The 15,003-nt window shown below is 39.2% G+C and overlaps 1 protein-coding gene across 2 annotated transcripts in view; it reads right to left on the bottom strand.

Moving 5' to 3' along the window:
• The window catches only part of LOC111846423 (BAH and coiled-coil domain-containing protein 1-like), a 59,901-nt gene extending 50,149 nt beyond the window's left edge, over positions 1-9,752 (bottom strand). The window contains exon 1 of one of the 2 annotated variants that reach the window (XM_072704625.1): positions 8,443-9,752. The gene's annotated coding sequence lies outside the window, so the exon portion shown is untranslated. Of the gene's footprint in view, positions 1-1,701; positions 2,042-8,442 lie in introns of those variants that run through there. The other variant, XM_072704624.1, reaches the window with a different exon arrangement.
• Between the last annotated feature and the right edge of the window lie 5,251 nt (positions 9,753-15,003).

Below are 15,003 nucleotides of genomic sequence, written 5' to 3'. Positions count from 1 at the left end.
TTTATTCCGATGCTGAATTCTGGGCGTACAAAACAACAGACTAGATCCCGAAGGTTGTACTCAATAAATGAACACAATGATTCATTTGTAAATGAGGTATGTGTTTAGAGGTCAGCTTTGGTAGTACATTAGGCCTATATAGCAACTAATAGAAATATATAGCATAAGAATCTAGGAGTTAATTGTAAATCCATTTACAATCCATAGGTCATACACCACCGTATAATTTAATCGCAATAATCTTAAGATCTTAGTACAGTTGAAATGTTCCTTTGGATGAAAGAGGAACCGTCGTAGTTAAAACTAAATAAGTGCGTGATTAGTGTCTTCCATATGAAATAGTACTTAGGTTGAATAGGCCCATGATGTAAAAAAAAAAAATGTATTTCAGACAACTCGATAATACGTTCCCAGTTTGAGTTATATAATGAAAATCACACGAGCGTATCATTTTGGTATAAAGCAAGCATCGCCTTCCTTACTTTATAAGATAAAGATATTTACATTTATGTTTATATGTTCTTACACTACCTCGGTTAACTGCGTAAAGTAGGAAAAGTAAGAAGTAGAAGTAAACGCCTATGATTTTAAAATGCACTCGTAATTTAACTTCATTGGTAACTACTCAAGCTGTCATTGTCTCCACATTGCTTAATCAGTCTTCAGAGTCCTTCATAATGGAAAAACGCGTGAAAATAAGCGACCATTATCGAAGGTACTATATTAAAATTGAACTAATAACATTTTTATAAATATCTAACTATGTTATCTACTGTGTTTAATTCAGAAAAAAACGTCTAGCATTGTGTATGTCGATAGCCTAGGCTTCATATGACTATAGAAATACTAGCGTCTGTCGAAACAAAGCAACGTCTGGATTGAATTATGAATAATGTGTCCGATTCTGAATTTAAGGCTGCAACATACACAATGCGAATGCATTTTTTCGGTTAAAAGTGTGGTTGGATTTAAATACTGGGAGATTATTAGAGATACTGTTTTGAATTGATCAGGCCGAGTGCGAAACGACCACCGCACCTAGAACGACCGAAGAGACTACGCCGTGGCTGGGGTAGGATTATAAACACACTGCTCTAAGCAAGACGAACGACATTCAGTTTCAAAGCCAAAAATCCTTTATATGAAGAAGTAATCCATTGACTTTACAATAAATTCTCACAGTAAGATATTTATAATATAGCCTAGGCTATATTTTTAAAGAAAACAATGATACAGCGAAACGAGGCTATTAACTACAATGAAGCGTCCTTTATATTAAAACGCGCTGTGTTCTAATTTGTAAATCGATTTCGTCTTGCTTGCTTCAGCCAATAAATCTTTACAAAAAAAAACTGCCGTCGTTGTAGAGTGTTATTTTTAATCCAATCTATTCCGTGATAAAATTGTGTGCGAAATCATCCGAATAACGTATTTTAATCATGTTACAAATTATACTACTGTGCAAGAGGAGCAAAATACATTTGCACAAAAATGAAGGTACCAACGCGCACGAGGAAATTGGATTCCAGCGATTCCATGAGTATTTCATAGTGTAAAATACAGCGGCTTTGTGTGAGATTTATTGAGCTTAGAACAGGATTTTAAATTTTACAATTTTATAATCAATACCAGGCTCTCGAGTAAAATAATACAAAATTAGTATAACGTATATTTGCAAGAAAAATAAAACAGATTACTTACTGGTAAGTTATTCCTCGAATAACAATAAATAATTGAAATGGTCATGAACAAAAAATAGTCTAAAAGTTGCTGGTGGAAATGGTTACATTACTGACGTGGTAGCTGTTTAGATAGGCTACGCCGAACTTCTGGCTCCTTGTCTAGTGAATCGAAATTCGAACCTCCAAACAGCTTTCTCAGCGCCTCGTTCAGCTCGTGCCTCCGAACCTAGGGAGGGTAAACACGCTCGCCCATTGGCCGGATACCCGCATGTTAATGTGCTCGTGTACTTAGCCCGGGGACATACGGACTCTGCCATTGGTGGATGCGCTCGACCAATGGCAGAGCTACTAGAAGACCTAAACAAAACGGCGGGCGCCTAATTCAAGTTCCCTCATTGATCTATGAAGCGTAACTGCTGTCATGCGTAATTCGTAAGGGAAATGCAACAAATTGCATTTTCTGTAGGAATTATTTAGAACTTTATTGTTTTTATCTGCTTTTTGCTAAACAGTACGATAAGAATTAACTTTAGTCTTTCGTCGTCAGTAACATATGTTTAGACCTATATTAAATTTTGGACATACTATTTAAAGTACTGAAACAAAATAATCAAGATTACAGCCACAACGGATACAGAGCGGTGATACTTCAATAACTATTACTTCCAGTGTGTCCTGATGTTCTTCTAACCAGTGGACCGGAACGTCAGCATGGCAACCACTATACCATTTTAACGGAAGTGTACAACACATTAAATTCTGCCAGCTGTGGTCCTGGAGGGCTTTAATAAAACTAGGTTTTCCTTTTTTCAGTATCGCAAACTGCAAAAGATAAGCAATATGTAATAATTCTACCAAATGTTATACGAACTTGGGTTTAACATTTAAAATGAGAAATACTAGCAAGTTATGAACATTGTTTTAATGGGTAATATTAATAATTTATTTGTATTATTAAAATTAAGTGTATATATAATATATAGCCATTGGTGTTAAAAACTTATTGTCTCTGTAGGTTGCGATTGGTTTTCGTGCTGCCAACACGTTGTCAATCAGAAAGCATAAACAAGCCTCTGATTGGCTGCTGGCCAGTCCGCACTGGGCTGTCTGAAGAAAGCAATTACTGGCCCTGTGGTTTCAAGGCAGCCCAGAATGGAATGATGAAAGGAGATAAGGAGAGACTGTTTCAAGGCTTCCCTTGGGCAAACCTCGCTGGCCCTATATCCATTGGAGAGTCAATAGTGAATCAAAAGAAATCGGATAAAAAAAAATGGCACATTACATGTATTAAAATATCCTGTCCAGATTCGACGCAATAACAGCGTAGCAGTTAGTGTTGTAGGGTGAAATTCCGTAATTTGCATGAAAGATGGCTATATCCAGAACGACGATTTAGAGTTGTCTAAGATAATGTTTGAGGAGAAAAAATGGAATGGTAGGATCTGAAGCGCCGCCAAATGAAAAACGTAGGGCTCTTCAAGAAGACAAACGGACAGGATCTCACAAGCATTGGTCATTTTGCAGAAGTTTTGAGGTTCCGTGTTCTTGTTGACTTTTTTTGTAAATCTATATTGCTTAATATCAGAATCAAAGGAGTTAAAAATTCCCAACGTAAAAATGTGTCGAGTATATTAACGCTAATGATAATGTAACTTCCATTATTGTCGTGCAGTTCATGATCCAGATTACATCGAATGAAATGTGGCGTCCACCTTGAAGAATAAAAAACTAAAATTAAGAACGGTAATTTAACAAACCTGCTGTATTCATTGTAATTTTTAGGTGATGACAAAATAGTTGCCTTTGTTTTAGACAGTTATTATCTTTCATATTATTAATACATTGTTTAGATTTTATTACCAATCTCATTATCAAATTACAGAATTAAAGTATTAAATAGGCCTCCGTGGCTAAACGAGTGATATTTTAGAAAGATTAAATAACATTAACTATATGTAGGTGATCCATATCTGCCTGCGTATTTACAATATGAGCACTTTCTAAATATTCTACTATTACAGTCCTGACTCGGAGCTTAGTTTTTTTTTTTTTTTTTTTAAAAACGGTAATAGGAGGCACTTGAATGAGAAGCTAGTAACATGGTCTTTGACATAGTATATTCAGAACTCACCTTTTCCAGCGCGCAATGCCACTTGGCTAAATGTAAGGGCTCATTGTAATATTCACACAGATGTGTGTTTTGACTGGGTGGCGACCCATGGCCCCTCGCTCCAGCGGCAGCACCCGCCGCCCACACGCATTTTCTACACCCTAAACCATTGCTGGTAAAGGAGCATTGAATTTCTCCTTGTTTTTTGTGATCTCGCTGTAGATTTAACAGCTAGAGACGTGGTTGTATAAAAATAAAACTTCAACTTAATGTTTTACGCCGAGGTTATTAAATTATTCAGCCTAGTGCTTAATAGTATGTATAGGCCGCTGATAGAAAATTCGGCCGTCGTTCTCCTATGTTACGACCGTAGTATTTAGTTGATGTGTAACACATTAACATTCCCCAAAATGTTCATATAGATTTGGCGTGTAAGACCTATATGTATCCTGAGTCAAGAAAAAGTTTTGTTGACTTTTGTGCTAAGTCAGGATGGCCGATTTTAATCCATTATCTATCTATCCATCCATCCATCCATTGGTTGTATCAGCTTAAGTATATTCCGGGACACTGAAATACCGTGTGAATGACGAGTGCATGCGTAGTTCAGAAAAATGGCAGGAACTACAGCGCTGGGTAGGTGCTCTGTGAGGAAGCGCCGAAGTAATTAATGTGGAGTGTCTGATTGCTCCTGAAGCAGACCAGTTCCGCGAAGAAGATTGTCCCGCGTAAATGAAGCATTACAAGATGGAGCTTCTCGTCTATTTTCCATGCACATGCAGCAACCGGAAGAGAGCGTTTGTCACCAGCTGGGCTGTGGAAGGGTACAGTGTGATCGACCCTTTTGGATATTTGGGTTAACTTAAGAAAATGTGCAATGTTGGAGACATCTCGTTTTCGGTATAGATGAAAGCCAACAACGGCCTTTTCCTGACGCCGGGAACACTGCTGACCAGAAGGACAAAAAGCGAAATGTGACCACCACAGTCATCACCAACACGTCTAAAGCACGATCATAACCGGTCATTGTACTAAGCAAATAAGAATTTCAATTAAAAAAATATATACATATCCCCAATTCCCTCACCCCCTAAATAATCGTTTATATGCATAATGGTAATATGATACATTAACATATATATTTGATGCAACCTTGAGGTCTCAGGTTTCACAGTTGATGCAGGATTGTAGACAGGTTAGTTGATCAATAGGCCTATAACTATTTGGTTTTTAACTAATGGAGAAATAGCTAAATACTTGTTACAAATTCGTTTCGTAGCTTTACACAAAAATTATGGAATGCAAGATATGACACCGGGCTGTCATATTCCAGTTCTGTCTTCACCAGGTCCGAAATGAAAGTCAAAACAATGGCCATCATTTCCGTTAATGTCACAACATGGTAATTTACAACCCATTAAGAGTAGCGTAATCTAACAACCACGATTTGCAATTTGTTCGAGACGGACGTGAGCTGGTTTGAGTTGGCGGTTTTTGATAGTTCAGTGCGTACTATAAACGCTGGTCTTTGCATAATGTGGTCATGTTCTAACAGGAATTGTTCCCTTACAAAAGTAACGAGCAGCTATATATTTGTTTCTGACTGCAATTCAAATGTCGTTTGTAAACACATAGGCCTACATATATATAGACAGACAAATATACACGATATCAATCTGTAAGGTTTTTAGCATCTGCATATAAACCATGCCACAATTATTTAGGAAAATCTTAGTCTTACAGTTAAGCGACAACGCTCATATTAGTCCTATATTATGAAAACCATAACGCCACCATCCCTATGCCGCTCGACATATATTTCTTGATCGCTAACTGATGATGACCGCCTCAATGCATTAGGGACTAGTACGCTAGGTCAGCTATTCTTCAATGTTACCTAAAGGCCAATGGAGATCTTTAAAGGGTGATATTTGATTTCGAGATAGTGTTGTTTTCAGCAGAAAAAAACACTTCAGCTACCGGATTTTTACATAGGCCTATGCTCTTGTAAATAAGATCAACGGTGTCTGCGCACTAAACAACGCACGTCACGAAATACGTAAAACGTAACGGAAAAAATGGATTTGGGCGTGAATAACGAAACGAGCTATATTATGCAGTATGGTGTTTGGGTAGCCTACCCATTTCATAAACATGTATTATTTATATATAACAGAGTGACTTATTTCAATCAAACCTTATTGCAGGTTTCCTTTTTTAAAAGCTGCATTACTTATCTGATTCTAACTTGGTTATATATACTTTGCAACATGTAATGCAATGCGTCCTCCCAGTGTATGAAACGCCACAATAGGCCATGTCCTGTAGTCATACCTCCAAATAACATAATTCAAGATCTATGCAGTCAAATTTCCGTGTGCATGTGAGTTCAGTGCAAATAATCTCAATTATTCATGTATACCTGTCAATAAGACTTTTCAAAATATAACAAATACGCACAAGTACATTGGATTTAAAGTTATTAAATGCGTTAGTTATAAGCTATGATTCAATTAAACAAATCTCCGTTATTTTTCTTTTGATTTTTCAAGAAATCGTTTCAAATATATTGCGTTTTTATTCAAATTGTGCACTAAGCTTCCAAGACAACCTATATTGCTGTGATCGTGACTGAAAAGATATTACTTAAATATACATTGCATTAATATAAGCAATAACACAGATTTTAGAATTTATGCATTTATAAACTGAATTATGATCTGAATTGTGAGTTGCGTTGTCACTGGGGAAAACAAGTTACTAAAGACACAAAATACAATACCAACGTAAACTCCAGGATAATGAGACTTTTACGTATCCTGATGCTAGGGTTTTGGAAGGCAAGCGTTACATAATGCAACATATTGGCCTAACTAGACGAGGGTTTAAAGATTAGCGTATCACTGATACAAATGTATTTCTTGTAAAATATAATTCAGTTTTAAATAGTTAGGCCTACATTTATATTAAAATGCATTTATAATAGATTCATTTGCCTAATCCATGATGAATTTAACACACACACAGTAAAGCGGAACTGGCTTGCACGTGATCCTAATTTCAATTCTAGCGATGAGTCAGTCTTACAAAAAAGTAACATTTTAATTACTGGTGCTTCCGTTACATTGCAATTTAAATCTATACACAGTAACCTCGTGCGCTGCATGTAAGACTTGCATTGCTGTAATAGCCTACTCCTTAAAAATAAACGATGACTACTTTTCTACTAGTGCAGGCCTACAGCGGCGGTGACGGGAATGATCCAATCCAGGAACTTGTTGGTTCCATATGCAAAACATTTTTATAGATCGTGGAAAAAATATTAAATGCAAATAAACCAAACCGAACTAAATATAGAATATCACGAAAATAAAAATCTATTCTGTTAATACCGTGTAGAATTAGTGCGGTTGTATCTGACGTTTGATCGCAATATGTAGTGTTTTCCATTTCTGTTTAAATCGTCCTATGTGGGTGAGAGCTCGATATCCACATTTAAAGGGCACGTCGTTTAATAGTAGATCCGGATTAATAGCTAAATACACTTGATTCTGGTAGCACCGCGCGGCATTAATTTTACGTTCATGCAGATTGGTTTAGTTAAAAAAGATTTTAACAATAAAATAAACATTTGGTAATTCGATTGCTGAACACAGTTGTCTTACCACAGAGATGAGATTTGTGCGGTGACACGAACTGACCTTGTGACCTAGTAGCCTTCGTATATACAGTAAAGTATGAATAACACAAGGGGTTGGCCTACCGTGTATCCACATCCATTTCTACATTCACACAAATAGCCTATATACTAAAATATTACTAGGCCTACATTCAAAAACGTGTTTTCCCAACTTAGATTGTAATAATAAACAGTTGAATGCTACCACGACGGTCTAAAAAATTAAAAACACTCGACAGAAACCCTAACCCTTCGCAGTAACGTCCCCCATTGTTTTACCTGGAAAATCTAGCATAGTTAAATTACACAATCATGCCAGATTTCATTTATTTGTGGATGAATATTGTTTGGTTAAAACAAACTAGTATGGTGATTTTTTTTAAGTAGGCCTAAATAAAAAATATATATACATAAACTGGTAATGTAGTACAAACTGATGCTCATCTAAAGTTCATTAGCTTCACACAAAACGGTTTTTTTTTGCTACATGTGTGCAGTCGTCTGACTGCTGGGAATTGGTTTCCAACGTCTCTTTTCCCAAAAAGTAATCAAGAAGCTAAATTAAGCTGACGAGTTTTATTTAGTAAAACACGTATTTCCATTATCTGGACTGAACTTTTGCGCTATAAGCTTTAAGTAATGGTCGGTCTTATTACCGAAATAAAGGGTGCATGGAAGTTAAAGATGAAGCCTACAAAATATCGCAATCGTCGGAATCCGATTCCCTAATTACTTTTTAAAACTACGACAGCAGTATGTTTAAATATATCAATTTAAATTCAAAATTTAACCGGCCAAAGGTGACCGAGGCTTATGCATCTTATTTTTTAAAAATTAATTATTAAATACCAATTGTTTAAATTAATTTGTATTTAACAATGAAAATACACGTCTCCTTATAATAATGCTTTTATATAGTGGTTATGCATTTTCAATGGTAAATTTGAATGCGGAAAACGTAAAGTACCTACCTATATATACATACATACGCCAGCCCCTGAAGGAGACCAAAAATATTTAGGCCTACTAAGAATTTGGATATAAACAAGAAAATACACGGACAAAAATGTAAACACTCAGGAAAGAGAAGGAAATCTTCACAGGTTCCTTTTCATTCGATTACAGATCCACTCAAAAACGGCGAAGCCGCAGTAGTGTAGCAGTCGTTGATTTAAAATCGATGAATCGTTTTCCCCAAATACAGGAAAGTTTTTTGGATGTTTTTTCGCTATCTTTCTATTCCTTAAGAAAACTCATCTAGTCCAGAACGCAGAGCAAATCCATCCAAGAGACCGAGCAGCCTGTTCAAGGCTCTATAATCTCAGATTTATGGTTGGATGACGCGTCGTCTTCTTCTCCCACAATGGGGCTCGGTGACATTAAACAGAAAATTGATGGAGAGACGACCGAAATGTAATCTCCTTTGCACATTCAGGCCATTGCATTTGGCCTTCTTTATTTAAAGGAGGGGGCACACTGAGAGCGAATACAACCCATCACCAGCGACTGCCCATCCCCCATTCTCTTGGTCATTACAAACTGGACTTTAAGCATCGATTGATGAAGACAACTGTATCCCACCGCCTTACACATTTTAACGATTTAAAACCATGCTGCAGATTTAACTTTTCCTGGCTCCATTTTCTTTACCATCCCGCACTTCATTACAACCTTTCAAACTAGGAAAAAAATAAAATAATATAAAAACAGCTCCGACGCAACACAAATCAATGCTCAGTGAACTTTTAAAACTAAAACAAACATTATCCAAGAAAAATACAAAACTTTCAACGACAATTAAAAAGCAATTTCCTTTCATTTCCATGGTTTTCTTAAAAATGATAGATGCAGATCAATGACTTTTAAATTATCATCAGGAGAGTACGCTCAGTAATTAGCACACCGCTCCAAAACAAACCACCGATCATTCATTTTAAATCCGCCGTCCGCCCCAAGAACAGCCCACATTGCGTCCACTTGATTTGTTTAACACGATTACCAAAAGAAAAACACAAACACAAGATCCGAACACCAATCTTTTACTTCTGGCTTCTCCAGTCTATAATGTATTCCACGGAAGGAAGAAAAGGAAATATCTTTAAAAGTATCTCTTACACACAACGCCGTCGAGCAAGAGAACCGATATTTTTCTGTCCCCTTAAAAAAATCTGGATTCACACTTAAAGGCGAGGGTTACAGTCGCCCGACGCGATTAGCAACCGATTTGGCATCAGTTTGACTTTCCATGAGTGAGTATCATCCCTGTTATTTGAAAGGATAAACCGATCTAGATTCAGCGACCGAAGGTACAAGCGCCCACAAACCTGGTTGCTCGTCGCGAATCTGTTAACCTTTCCTTTAATGTAACCGCAGAGGAAGCATGACGTGATTCAAGTCTGCCTCTCTGGGAGGTGGGAGGGGAAACACTGAGTGTTTAAAAAATACGAATAAGGGGAAAAAAACAGAGAAATTATATGAATTGATTATACACTCATAATGATAGCAATAATTTCACGAGCCCCTCACTATCACTATATGGTTGGAATTTTTAAAAATTCCATCTTGTTTTCGCCAAAATGGTGTCTGGTCTGGTCTTTCTTTCTAATGACATACCAATTTAAAGCACTTTGCTGGCCTTCTGGGCATCTATGAAAACATACGTCCCAGTACAGAAACGGTGATCCAGTTAACTTACTGAGTTGAACTGTTTACGTGGAATTAGAGCAGAGACGGAAATGTCATTAGTTTTTATGCTTTTTCACAAAGGAAACCCCTTCTTGTGTGCTTCGGTTTAATGTGTGCCGTGCCGCTATGCGGGATCCGAAGCTTTAGCGGCATTATGAGCCAGACCCTTAACAATGGGAGTTTGATAAAGCAACTACCCACAACCGATAGAGAGGAATGGAATGTATGAAGACGCAGCATTACAGACCCATACAACAAAACAACGTCTCTTCCTTTTCCATCCTTAGGCCTTGTTGCATCCCGGCCCTCAAAAGTCCCGTGACAGACCGTGGAGACGTGGCACGCTACGATTGGTTAAGATATATGTCGTTTTTTCATTTCACGTGAATTCCGTTAAGTGATTTTACACAGCACTGTTTTAACTTAACAGTAGGTCTCAGTAAACGTTACAATCGAGAAATAATACAGTCCAATAAGTTATCGCCTATTTGGTAAGAGAATGCTCATAAGTCTAGCTGGTGTTTATGAATCTTATATTTACACTGATCATTTACTTTCTTGAATTGTATTTGGAGATTTCTCAGTGCTACAGCATTAAATTTTATCTTTTGCGTCAGTCTCATTCTTGCTTAAAGGACCCATACTTATTTAGGAGTGGTGGATTTGTGGTCCAGGGACTGCTGCTCCCATTTACATGAATGACAAGGCCTTAAAATCTGCTGTGCATTGTTCCACATCAACACCACCGGCCACAAATATGTGCTCATAATTTCAGTTTTTTTTTTGTCTCAAAAAGTTTCTTTGGTGTCATACCCCTTTATCTGCCACCCAGATACCTTTCAGACATTGCCAAGGTCTTTTCCAAATACATACCAGAGCAAGTTATAAAGTTGTGACCACATAAACAGATGTAAAATAGCTTTTGTGGTACTGTATTCTCTGTATGCCATCTTCACAGTCATGCGGATAAGTACATCTTTAATTGTTACCCTTATATTTCAGATTTTGAACTCTGGCATGCATGGTGGAAACCATGATTAGAATCAAGTGCTTAAGGAAATTGATTCATTTTAAACAAGTACTTCTGTCTCTAATATAGACTGGCAAACTGACTTCTCTGATAAATGCATCAGCCAAGGCCTCTCGTCCTTTGGAAATGTGTATTGCTAATACAAACAGATTACATACTGAGTGCTGCTTTGGGTAACAGTTGCTGAAATTTCAAGCATCTGTTGAATCAGCCAAGACCACCCTTGGAGCTTGTTCAAATACCTCAGTCCCGTGGCTTTCATTTCCAAGTGTGCAGCTCTGCACCTGACTCACAGCAATTTTCTCTTTTGTTTCCAAGTAGAGAAATGACAGTTTTTTTTTCCCTTTTTTTTCTGGAAAATAACACTTTTCTTTGCCAGTCCTTGGCCATCGACTGAAATTATGAAACATGTATCCGGCTGCAGAAGTGAGACTTAATGCACAGCCGCCATATTTCTTCAGTCTTCCGCTTCTTGATGCAGAGGGACTTTTCTGGGTTCTGGTAAAGGCGAGGTATTAGTGGCCAAATCTGAATGGTGCGATGCCGTGCCACTGTGCCCCCAGCCTGATGGTAGGGTACCGTCTGAGGGGCCATGAATTGTAAGCAGATGAACCGCCCCATAGATTCCCTTGGCCCTTGAAGTTGCAGCTGAAAAAATGGATTTTACGTGGGACAGAAGTGAAAGAAACCATCACAAATACCCCACTGCTAAGCTGATAAATAATAGCAGGCAAAGAAGAAATGCAGAAAAAAAACAAGCAAAAGCTCATTTGGATGGTTTAAAATGTGGTGAAAAGAGCAACACTACAGCTGCATCAACAACAAAATCATGGGACTCTGCTGGTCAGCCAGCCAGGCTTGCAGTACTTTCGTGGAGCGCGTTCTTCCTGGGGGCCACGGCAGGTGGGTTCCTGTCTGCCAGAACAGTCATGGCACCAGCATATTGTTTATGGATCCATGTGTGCTGCGGCAACTTATGAAACATGGTAAAGGCCGCATGCAAAAATTAAGATCGTAATTAAACGGCAATTAACTGAGTGGGGGGGCCTCCTCTCCATCTCATTCACCTGAATGCAAGACAAGGGGGGATATTTATTTGCCAGATTGAATCGCTGGTTTATGCTTCACTTCAACAGAGCAAAATTCAACACCCTCAGCACAGGGAAGTGAATTCCTAGAGGACAATGTCCTGTGCGGGAATCTGCACATTTTAAAACATTGAAGTAAAGCACAATTGTTTCTAGAGGACTAAAGGAATCTTTTGATGAAAGGATATGGGGGCAGTTCACCCCTACTCTGTGAATGTTAAGTTCCCTTTTTGGTATGCAAGATCTTTTCTTAAAGTCATGGGAGTTTCTGCCAAATGTATATTTTAAAGTGATGTCCTCTTTGAAAAGCCGGGAGTTAAAATCATGATTAGCTTTTTATTTATGAGGGTGACTCGGTGAGATAGTTGAGCGTGGTACAATGCATGTACATACATTAAATATGCTTCGGGCACCTAGAAGAAAAGCCATCAAACATTATAGCACAAAGAGGGCTGTCTCTTTCGGGCCAAAGTATTGACTTTTCACTCATTTCTGTCCGTCCAAATGGGGTCTTTTTCTATGGCTCTGATACAGCTGCTGGAGAATGGTGACACACAAAGACAGCATTGTGACCCCTCACTCTGCCACGCTCCACTCTCCCTCCGCTCTCCTGCTTCCCCACAACATCTGCAGTGGAGAGCACGCCCAGCTTGTCATGTGACCCGGCCGGCTGTCACTGTGGCTGTTGTTTGGCCAAAGAAAGGTGGGCCTGTGAGGCCAGCGGAGCCTCACAGGCAGCTGCGTCGCCCAGACGGGCAGGGTCCTGCAGCATGCGCCCAGTGCCCTCCCCCACCCAGCCCGTGCTGTGACTCCATCGCCGATCCTCTGCATATCTGTTGATCTCTGCTTATTCTCTCAGGTGACAGCATGAAGTGAAAATGTTCTTCTCAGGGGTAGGGTGATGGGGGGGGTCAACAAACCCGTGTCTCCCAGTTAGGAGCTCATGGGTCTAACTGGATCCTGAGATAAAATCTCTCCAGCTGAAGGGGGTGGTAGCGATATGGAGTCACAGTGGGTATGGTGCTTATGAGACTGAAACTCGTGACATTCTCCTAAATATCATGAGTGTTAAAAAGGAGAAGCTGGAGTGTGGCATAGACATGCTCCTCATCCTGCAGCCTGCACACGCCTCTGGGCACCTTATACTACATACAGTGAGGATCAGAGATCAGGGGCAGATATTGTCTCTGCCGCAATTGGGCTTAAGGGTCTTGCTCAAGGGCCCAATGGTGGCATCATTCTGCCAGTCATGAGTTTTGTCAGTGTCCTTCTGATAACAGAGTCCTAACCCATAGAGGCACATACCTGCCCCTAGTGGGACTGCACAGACATTCTGCACATATGATTCCCCTGTTTGTCACTCATTGGGCTCTATTTTCCACCTGCGCAAAGCCTGAGGCAAAGTGGTTTTGCTATTTTCGCACCAGCGCTCCTTTTCCCGCCATGCGCACACAACATCAAAATAGTAAATGATTTTGCACCAGCTTTCCGCTCTTAAGAGTGGTGTTTATAAAATGAGACGTGGCCAGGCGCACTGTCATCGTGATGCTATTTTAAGGCAGTGCAATGTCATTGTGCTTTCGACCGACAAAAACCTCGTCTAAAGTCAGTTGTGCATTACTAAACGTGCGGGTGCACGACAGCTCGTTATTGAGACAGTTACGCGCTCGTAGTGCACTAATGGCACCAATAGTTTTTTGTTATTTTATTTATATACGTTTTATTATAGAATACAACTGGTCCTTTCACGTAATCATACTGCTCAGTAAGTCACCAAAAGAAAAACAATTAAGTAAAGAACAAATTGTATCATTAAAAAAAACTTTTGACTTCATTATAAGAATTAAGCACGTACTGTAATTGAAAGGACATTTGGATTGCAAAAATGCGTTTCAGATATTTAGATTAGTCAGGTGGAATATTACAACGCAGCTCTCAGACGGTCGCGGCATTCTTTTATAGTATGTTGTATGTTGCGTAACATGCCATGCGTGATGAATGCCTGTTGGACATAAATGAGGACCCATTAGAGGACTTTAGAAGGCGTGATGCTTAACTGTATGTGCTGATGCCAACAAAACAGTGCACGTCAGCAGCAGCGCGGGCAAGGAGGGATCAGCTGGCAGAACAGCTGAATCGTGGGTAGCTTTGTAAGGAATCTAAATTGTTAGAGTTGAAACAGCCCTACTGCCTTTTATTTGATCACTTTACAACATACAAGCATAATTTAGTCCCGTTCCCAACCACTGCTCTCGTTCAGCAGCGACCTCCCCCCTTCTAACATCGTTATAGCACTATCGGTACTGCACGGGTGATCTAATGATGCAAGAAAACGAGGCCACACTCCATGCTACCTCATTCCACGTCTGCTTCACCATGAACGGCTTAGGTAGAACCGTGCTGCTCCAGTTCGATGATGTGCTCGTGCATTTTCACGTCCGTTTACTCCGCCGAAAACCAATCTGACTTGCCGGGCAAATGCGCCATTGTAATAGCAATCCGCCGTAGATCACGTGTCGCTGCCTTTTAAAGGTGAGGTGCCATTCCGATTGCTTTATTGCTTGTTATGACCAAAACACGCCTCTGAATAAATAGGGGAGTTAAGACAACCTTTTTCTGCCAAAGTCCGAAGTCTGGTTTTTCTGCCGTCGAAATGATTTGGACGCGCCCATAACTGTTAGTTCCGTTTTGCGTCTATTGTTTTTTGCCCCAGATTTGTATTGACCCCA

This window comes from Paramormyrops kingsleyae, chromosome 22, assembly GCF_048594095.1.
Source record: "Paramormyrops kingsleyae isolate MSU_618 chromosome 22, PKINGS_0.4, whole genome shotgun sequence".
Classification (NCBI taxonomy): Eukaryota; Metazoa; Chordata; class Actinopteri; order Osteoglossiformes; family Mormyridae; genus Paramormyrops; species Paramormyrops kingsleyae.
The sequence above is the reverse complement of the archived record's forward strand: the minus strand, read 5'-3'. Positions and strand labels throughout refer to the sequence as shown.